Source organism: Ovis canadensis, chromosome 13 (genome assembly GCF_042477335.2).
Source record: "Ovis canadensis isolate MfBH-ARS-UI-01 breed Bighorn chromosome 13, ARS-UI_OviCan_v2, whole genome shotgun sequence".
Lineage (NCBI taxonomy): Eukaryota > Metazoa > Chordata > Mammalia > Artiodactyla > Bovidae > Ovis > Ovis canadensis.
In genome coordinates, this window is record NC_091257.1 from 31,197,996 (window position 1) to 31,206,779 (window position 8,784).

An 8,784-nucleotide genomic window follows, 5' to 3' on the forward strand; every position below is an offset into this window, starting at 1 on the left:
ACCACATTGCATATACTCCTGGGAGACATGATAAGACCCTGGGCGGTCAAGGCCTTAGTCATGAGAAACAAGTTAGGCAGTTGTGCAAGGGATGGGTGAGCGAGGGAGCTGAAGCTGGGAGCAGAGGTTGGATGGGCTGTTTACTACTGTCTTAATCCAGCCTGACCTACAATTGTCTGTACTTCTCCACCTACACCCCCTGAGCCCCAGAGCCTTCCTCCCTAATCTAGAACAGTGCACTTTAGCTCTGTCGTTTCAGAGCAGTCCTTCAGGCTCCAGGCTGGGCCTCCCTCTCCTGGGCCTTGTGCCTGCTCAGTTAGACTGATGTAGAGACAACTATGCCACCAGACAAAATGTTTCAAGCACTATAAAAAGAGAAGAGAGATGGCAGTTCTTAAAAAAAAAAAAATAGAATTACCATACGATTCAACAATCCCACTCCTAGGCATATAGCCAAAAAAGAGAAAAACTATATAACTTGAAAAGATACATGCATCCCTGTGATCAGAGTAGCACTATTTACAATAGCCAAGACATGGAAACAAACCTAAATGTCCACCCAGAGATAAATGGATAAAGAAAATGTGATGTATATATAGCCATAGAATTTTATTCAGCCATAAAAAAAGAATGAAATAATGCCGTTTTCCATTTGGACCTAGAGATCATCATACTAAATGAAGTAACTCAAACAGAGAAAAACAAATATATGGTATCACTTATATGTGGAGTCTAAACTGTGATGCAAATGAACTAATTTATAGAACAGAAACAGACTCACAGACACAGAAAACAAACTTACAGTTACAAAAGTTTGGGGGGATGATTAATTAGGAGTATGGGATTAACAGGTACACACTACTATACATAAAACAGATAAATGCACAAGGACCAACTGTATAGCACAGGGAATTATATTCAATATCTTATAATAAACTATACTGGAAAAGAATCTGGAAGAGAATATTGTTGTTGCTCTTCAGTCACTCAGTCATGTCTGACTCTTGGTGACCCCATGGACTGTAGCACACCAGGCTTCCCTGTCCTTCACTATCTCTTAGAGTTTGCTCAAATTCATGTCCATTGAATCAGCGATGCCATCCAACCATCTCAACCTTTTTTGTCCCCTTCTCTTCCTGCCTTCAATCTTTCCCAGCATCAGGGTCTTTTCCAATGAGTTGGCTCTTTGAACCAGGTGGCCAAAGTATTGGAGCTTCAGCTTCAGCATCAGTCCTTCCAATGAATATTCAGGGTTGATTTCGCTTAGGATCGGTATATACATCAATCCAGTATATGTATATATAGCAATCCTACTCTCTAGTTTTATATATATACATATATATATCTCCAAATCAGTTTGCTGTACACCAGAAACTAACAAAATATTGTATATCAACTATACTTCAATTTAAAGAAAGAAATATATATTTAAGGCAAAACAAAAAAGAGAGAGAGGAAGAGGTGGGGATTTTGCGGGGGATACACAGGAAATCTCCGTGAAGAAGCAGCACTCAAGCTGTGAACTTCAAGGACCAGCAATATCTTTAAGGAATCAGGATGAGAGCAAACTGGCAGATGGGGGCGCAGGTCAGGAAGAATTCAGGCCGCAGGAGCAGCAAGGATCCAGTGAAGAGGGAATTTGGGGGCAGGAAGGAGGAATGCAGCTGAGAAGGCAGGCCTAAGCTTGGCATGTGCGAGCAGGAAGCTTTATCGGCAGCAGTCACACCTCACAAACTGGGGCTTCCCTCCGACTTGTCTGCTTATTAGCCACAAAAGAACTGAGTCATTATTACAGTAGATCCCCAAGTTCTGTTGCACTAAGCTTGGTGGTTCAGTCCCACTTGTGGAAAAAAAAAAAAAGGAGACAATTCAATGGCTTCATAATGAGTAAGTGATTTCAGCATCTTTTTAAAAATATACAATTATATTTATTTATTTGACTGCGCTAGGTCTTTGTTGCAGCGAGGGCTTTTCTCTAGCTGCAGAGGGCAGGGGCTACGCTCTAGTTTCAGCGCATGAGCTTCTCGTTGCAGCAGCTTCTCTTGCTGTGGAGCACAGTCTCTAGAGTGTTCGGGCTTCATGGTTGCGGCACATGGGCTCAGTAGTTATGGCTCCTGGGCTCTAGAGCACAGGCTCAGTAGTTGTACCTCACAGGTTTAGCTATACCGCGGCACGTGGGATCTTCCTGGACCAGGGATCGAATCTGTGTCTCCTGCATTGGCAGGTGGATTCTTTACTACTGAGCCATCAAGGAAGCCCCTGACTTCTGCATCTTGATATGAGCAGCAGGTTCCATTCTGATCGCCCGTGAAAAAAATGTGTGGACGAGTGAGCCCCATCTCATGAGCCAAGCCAGGGGAGAGGGGTGCGTCTCTGATGTCTGGGGGGATTTGAGGAGCCCCAGGCCTTCCGCTTCCATCCCTCATCCATGGTCTCCTCCCAATTTATTTCTTAAGGGAATTGGGTCATCACTTCACAATCTTGAAATGGCTGCCAAGAAGGCTCTGTCCCCACAGGACAGCATACGCTGCTCCTGGAGGCAAGCCCTGGTGAAATGGAAGGCCTTCAGATAGCAAACCGTGCCCAGGAGATAGTGATCAGACCCCAGGGGGTGGTCGGCCCACAGGCTGGCACTGAAATGACACACAGCCTTGGCACGCATGGATCCTGCCGTTCTAGTTACTAGATACTTTTTTAATTATTTAAAGGTGTCCAGGCAATGCCACTCCCACCCTTCACTGGGCCAGAGAACAAATGCTTTATATTTTTAAAATACATTTAAATAGCCTTTTATCCCTCTATTCCAATGCTTATGGCTTTCTTCAACTGTCTGAAAGCTATTTGCCAAAAATCATAGTGTGTTTTTCTACTACTGTCTTATTGTAATAATTTGTTGTGTAGATGCTTAGTCATGTCTGACTCTTTGTGACCCCATGAACTGTAGCCCACCAGGCTCCTCTGGGGGATTTTCCAGGCAAGAATACTGGAGTGGGTTGCCATTTCCTTCTCCAGGGGATCTTCCCAACCCAGGGATGGAACCTGTGTCTCCTGCATTGCAGGCAGATTCTTTACCACTGAGCCACCCCTATTGTAAAAACACCCTGCTTTTATAATCACTCTACTTGTTGGGCAGTGTCCTTGAATTTGCAAAGGTCTTTTATTGAAGAAAGCTACAGATGGGGGAGCAGGAACCATATCCTTCTGCAGGTTTTCTGGAAGCCTCAGTTTCTTCTTCTGAAAATGGAATATAAAATGTCATCTAGTTAATGAATTGGTATCCGAAAAATATTTTGAGATTGAGGTATAAAAACTGCTATAGGACCAGAGCTGTAGATGTAGCTTAAGCTGTAGAAGTAGTCTTATATGTAACTTGAATATTTTTAATGCACGAGAGTAGCTTACAAATTAAGTACATCCTTTAGTAAAATGCATTTATGAAAGGAAAAATTATGTGGCCCTCTTAGAAATGTCTCAGACATTTGGAATTTCTTAACAGGACACTTCAATACAGTATGAGTCAAAGTGGCTTGTTATCTGTCATGCTCTCTGCTAATGAAATCAGACGACCTTATGAGTATATTGCATTTGGCTCTAGAGTCAGACCTCATTTGCTTCAACAATTCAATTTATGAATCTAGGCAGGCCTGTTCCTCTTCAGAGTTCATGAGCACATCATCCCAGAAGATGAAGGGAAGGGAAAGCCAATTAAAATTAAATAAGTTAGTTTTTCTGTATTTTAGTAAATGTGGGAAATGAGCTGATGGAAGACAAAACTCAAAACCTATCACAGAGATGTTTGTGTTATCAATTACCCTGCTACTCTCAAACAGCTGTTGGAAAATGGGGATGTCTAGATTCTCTGTTGGGAGTAATTATTCTCCTACCATAATACAGGTCTTGCAGGGTGGACCATCTGTCCTGCCCAGGTTGGGGCAGGGGGTGGTCAGTAGGAAGCAGACTGCATCTCCTCTCTGACCAGCTCTGCCCCTCACCTACAGGGTCTTGAGTCTGTTTCTGTGACCCCTGTCATCCTGGCTAAGGGATTCCAAATAAAACCAAAGGAAGATGTGATGATGGCCAAAACAATGAAGTCTGGGCACATGAGCCTGTAGCCTTACCTCCTTGTAGCTTCTGTGGTTTTGCTTGAATGAAGACTTTGGTCTGTGTTGGAAGAGATGCTGCTTTAAGTGCATTATCCTTACTCATGGAATTTCTTTGATTTCTTTGATTTACGAAGGCAGAGAATCTTTCCACAAGTCTATAGTAGTACTTTGTACTTGGCATTCAGTAATTGTGGAATGCTTTGGGAAAATGTTTTGGTGTATTCCATCGAAATAATGTATTTTTATGTAGTTCTCAACCTTTAGCTGAAACACAATTTCTATTTTTTGCCATCCCCATAGCCTTTCCACAGTATTTCCTCAGCTGATTCCACTCAGGTGAATATTTAATAAGATGAGATTTCTATATTTCTGATGAGATTTCCACATTTTTAATGTCTATGACTATTCTTGAAACTCTTATTTAAAAAGTTTATATTTTCCCCCAACAGTAATTTAATAACCTTGAAAATAGTCAACAGTATGAGCACAAATCCCTTTATTGGCTTTATAGAGAGAAAATGCATGGAAAAAGTACTGCTGTACCCAGTCAATACAGACTCAGGAACAGCAGCTCTGGTGAAAAGCAGAGAGCAGTGGATTAGAATGGCCACTTAGGCACTTACTACTCGAATGAGATCGAACAAAGTCACCAAACACTTCTAAGCCTCAGCTTCCTCAGAATGGGAATAACCACACTTTCTAAAAAAAGATTAAATGTGAGTGAATGAGTTTTGTTAACCATGAAATGGTATAAGGATGTAAGGGTTATTATTATTTACACTCCTGAAATATGAGCAAGAGAGGTTCCAGACTTTTTTTTTTTTCGGTCGTGCCACACGGCTTGCAGGATCTTAGTCCCCTGGGTCCCCTGGTAGTGGGAACTCAGAGTTCTAACCACTGAACCACCAAGGAGTTCCCTCCAGGTCTTTTAAAGTGCTCAAGAAAGACGGTCAGGATCTGAGAGATGATGAGCCCAAAAGACAAGGGCCAAACATTTGGCATGATAAACACATGTTGCTGGTCCTATGAGGATGCTAGCTTGTATGAAGAACAGACACTTCATGCCTCAGGTCAATTCTTGTTCATGAAGATTCTATAGTCTAAGCATCTCCCTGGCCTCCAACTTCCTGAGGTCACTGTTTCACTTAATATCAAAATGAAACGCAGTCACAACAGCTGAATCTAGAACATTCTTGTCTTTTTCTCTAAAATACCTGAGAGCACAGGGGTTTGCCTTCTCTTGCACACTGTCACTGACTTCCCTGCTGTCCTCTGACACCACTACTTCCAGCCCCGCTTTAGCCATCCTCGCTGTCCTGAAATCATGGAACATGACCCCTTCCGTTCCCCTAAAGCACTGCCGATGTTACACAGCTTGGGAGAGCAGAGAGGATTACCACATGATGCGCGAACACTTCAAATTCAGCGTTGGATGTCGCTGCCCTAAGTTCCATCAGCTCCCGCATAGAGAATGTCTACATACGCATCTCTCCGCATCTCCTGGTTTTCTCCCGTGTTTCTAGCTAGCCCTCCCCAACCCCATTCCTCTAGACTCTTCCGTTTCTCTCTTCAAGACCTCTACTCCCTTCGTGAGATACCAGTGAATTTCTCCTGTTTCTGTATCATGCAGAATGATTTAAGGTTTTTTTGGTCTATACTTCTCCCAACTCAAGCATCCTAAGGAGACAGCCTCCTCACCTTTCACAGCCTAGTAGGGATGACAGATGAATGAATGAATTTAAGTTTAGTGAGATGTCCGACGGACAACTCAAAACATGACTCCTGACTACATAGAGGAGGTACCAGCTTGTTCAACAAAGTGGATAATGCCCAGAGGTGGAGACTGTTCAGGTCATGGTCTCAGAAGTCATATTTGAGGCCAGGGTGATGAATGTCTTTGCCCAAGGAGAACAGAGTGAACTCTGCTACAGACTCAACTCTGGGAAAAACACTTCTTTTTTTAATGGATGGTCCAAGCTGCTAGATGCCTGTAAGCTGGGATAAAAACTCAGAAAAGACAGCTTCCAAACAGTCATGGCAACAGAACCTGGACAGCCAGGGTTTAGGAAGCAAATGGAGGTGAAATGGAAAAGGCAGCAAATATTTTTGGGCTGCTGTATTCTTATACGAATCATTGTCAAAGCTAGTAAGCATTTTAAGAAAAAGAACTGTCTGCCTGTAACTGGTTTACAGAAGATTCTCACCTTGTTAGGGTGTGAGCATGGAATGGTTCCACTGCTGTCAGCATCTGCCCCCAGCTGCTCTCCACGAGTTCCCATTTCCCACAGAGTAGCAGGACATCAGTGATCAGATTGGCCAGATTTTAAAAGTTGCCTAATGTCTTTCGTTATCAGCTCAGTCTTATTTTTGTATTTAAGATTCAATTCTAATTATTAAACAATGGTGACAACAAAGAAAATAGCAGGTGTTGATGAAGATGTGGAGAAACTGGAACCCTCAGACAGGCATCGCTGGGCAGAGTCTACGGTGGTGCAGACGCTGTGCAAAGAGTATAGTGGCTCCTGGAAAAAGTAAACATGGACGCACCATACCATTCAGAAACTCCACTGCCGGGGGTACACCCCAAATCACTGAAAGCAGGAACTCAGATTTTTGTGCACCTAAGTTCACTGCAGCATTACTCACAATAGCCAAATGTGAAAACAACCTAAGCGTCCATCCACAGAAGAGAAGTGAAAGCCACTCAGTCGTCTCCGACTCTTTGCGACCCCAGGGACTGTAGCCTAACAGGCTCCTCTGTCCATGGGATTTTCCAGGCAAGAGTACTAGAGGGGGTTGCCATTCCCTTCTCCAGGGGATCTTCTCAACCCAGGGATCAAACCCAGGTCTCCCACATTGCAGACGGATTCTTTACCATCTGAGTCACTAGGGAAGTCCCTAGAAGAATGTCCCACAGAAGGATGGATTAAAAAAAAGTGCAGTCTATACATACCGTGGGGCTTCTCGGGTGTCAACAGTGGTAAAGTATTCTCCTGCCAATGCAGGAGACTCAGGTTTGATCCCTGGGTCAGGAAGATGCCCTGGAGAAGGACATGGCACTCAAGCAATCTTGCCTGGGAAATTCCATGGACAGAGGAGACTGGCGGGCTTCAGTCCATAGGGTCGAAAAGAGTCAGACACGTACATCAGTTCAGTTCAGTTCAGTTCAGTCGCACAGTCGTGTCCGACTCTTTGCGACCCCATGAATGGCAGCACGCCAGGCCTCCCTGTCCATCACCAACTCCTGGAGTTCACTCAGACTCATGTCCATTGAGTCCGTGATGCCATCCAGCCATCTCATCCTCTATTGTCCCCTTCTCCTCCTGCCCCCCAATCCCTCCCAGCATCAGGATCTTTTCCAGTGAGTCAACTCTTCACATGAGGTGGCCAAAGTACTGGAGTTTCAGCTTCAGCATCATTCCTTCCAAAGACATCCCAGGGCTGATCTCCTTCAGAATGGACTGGTTGGATCTCCTTGCAGTCCAAGGGACTCTCAAGAGTCTTCTCCAACACCACCGTTCAAAAGCATCAATTCTTCGGCACTCAGCTTTCTTCACAGTCCAACTCTCACATCCATACATGACTACTGGAAAAACCATAGCCTTGACTAGACGGACCTTTGTTTTCAAAGTAATGTCTCTGCTTTTCAATATGCTATCTAGGTTGGTCATAGCTTTTCTTCCAAGGAGTAAGCGTCTTTTAATTTCATGGCTGCAGTCACCATCTGCAGTGATTTTGGAGCCCCCCAAAATAAAATCTGACACTGTTTCCACTGTTTCCCCATCTATTTCCCATGAAGAGATGGGACCGGATGCCATGATCTTCGTTTTCTGAATGTTGAGCTTTAAGCCAACTTTTTCACTCTCCTCTTTCACTTTCTGCCATAAGGGTGGTGTCATCTGCATATCTGAGGTTATTGATATTTCTCCCGGCAATCTTGATTCCAGCTTGTGTTTCTTCCAGTCCATGATGTACTCTGCATAGAAGTTAAATAAGCAGGGTGACAATATACAGCCTTGACATACTCCTTTTCCTATTTGGAACTAGTCTGTTGTTTCATGTCCAGTTCTAACTATTGCTTCCTGACCTGCATACAGATTTCTCAGGAGGCAGGTCAGGTGGTCTGGTATTCCCATCTCTTTCAGAATTTTCCACAGTTTATTGTGATCCACACAGTCAAAGGCTTTGGCATAATCAATAAAGCAGAAATAGATGTTTTTCTGGAACTCTCTTGCTTTTTCCATGATCCAGCGGATGTTGGCAATTTGATTTCTGTTCCTCTGCCTTTTCTAAAACCAGCTTGAACATCTGGAAGTTCACGGTTCAAGTATTGCTGAAGCCTGGCTTGGAGAATTTTGAGCATTACTTTACTAGCATGTGAGATGAGTGCAATTGTGCGGTAGTTTGAGCATTCTTTGGCATTGCCTTTCTTTGGGATTGGAATGAAAACTGACCTTTTCCAGTCCTGTGGCCACTGCTGAGTTTTCCAAATTTGCTGGCATGTTGAGTGCAGCACTTTCACAGCATCATCTTTTAGGATTTGAAATAGCTCAATTGGAATTCCATCACCTCAACTAGCTTTGTTCATAGTGATGCTTTCTAAGGCCCACTTAACTTCACATTCCAGGATGTCTGGCTCTAGATGAGTGATCACACCATTGTGATTATCTGGGTCGTGAAG

The 8,784-nt window shown here is 43.7% G+C and overlaps 1 protein-coding gene across 1 annotated transcript in view; it reads left to right on the plus strand.

Annotated features, from left to right (window-relative positions):
- Window positions 1-1,769: 1,769 nt before the first annotated feature.
- PROSER2 (proline and serine rich 2) overlaps window positions 1,770-8,784 on the plus strand; it is a 58,571-nt gene continuing 51,556 nt past the window's right edge. Inside the window, exon 1 of the mRNA XM_069547240.1 lies at window positions 1,770-1,887. The gene's annotated coding sequence lies outside the window, so the exon portion shown is untranslated. The remainder of the gene's footprint in view (window positions 1,888-8,784) is intronic.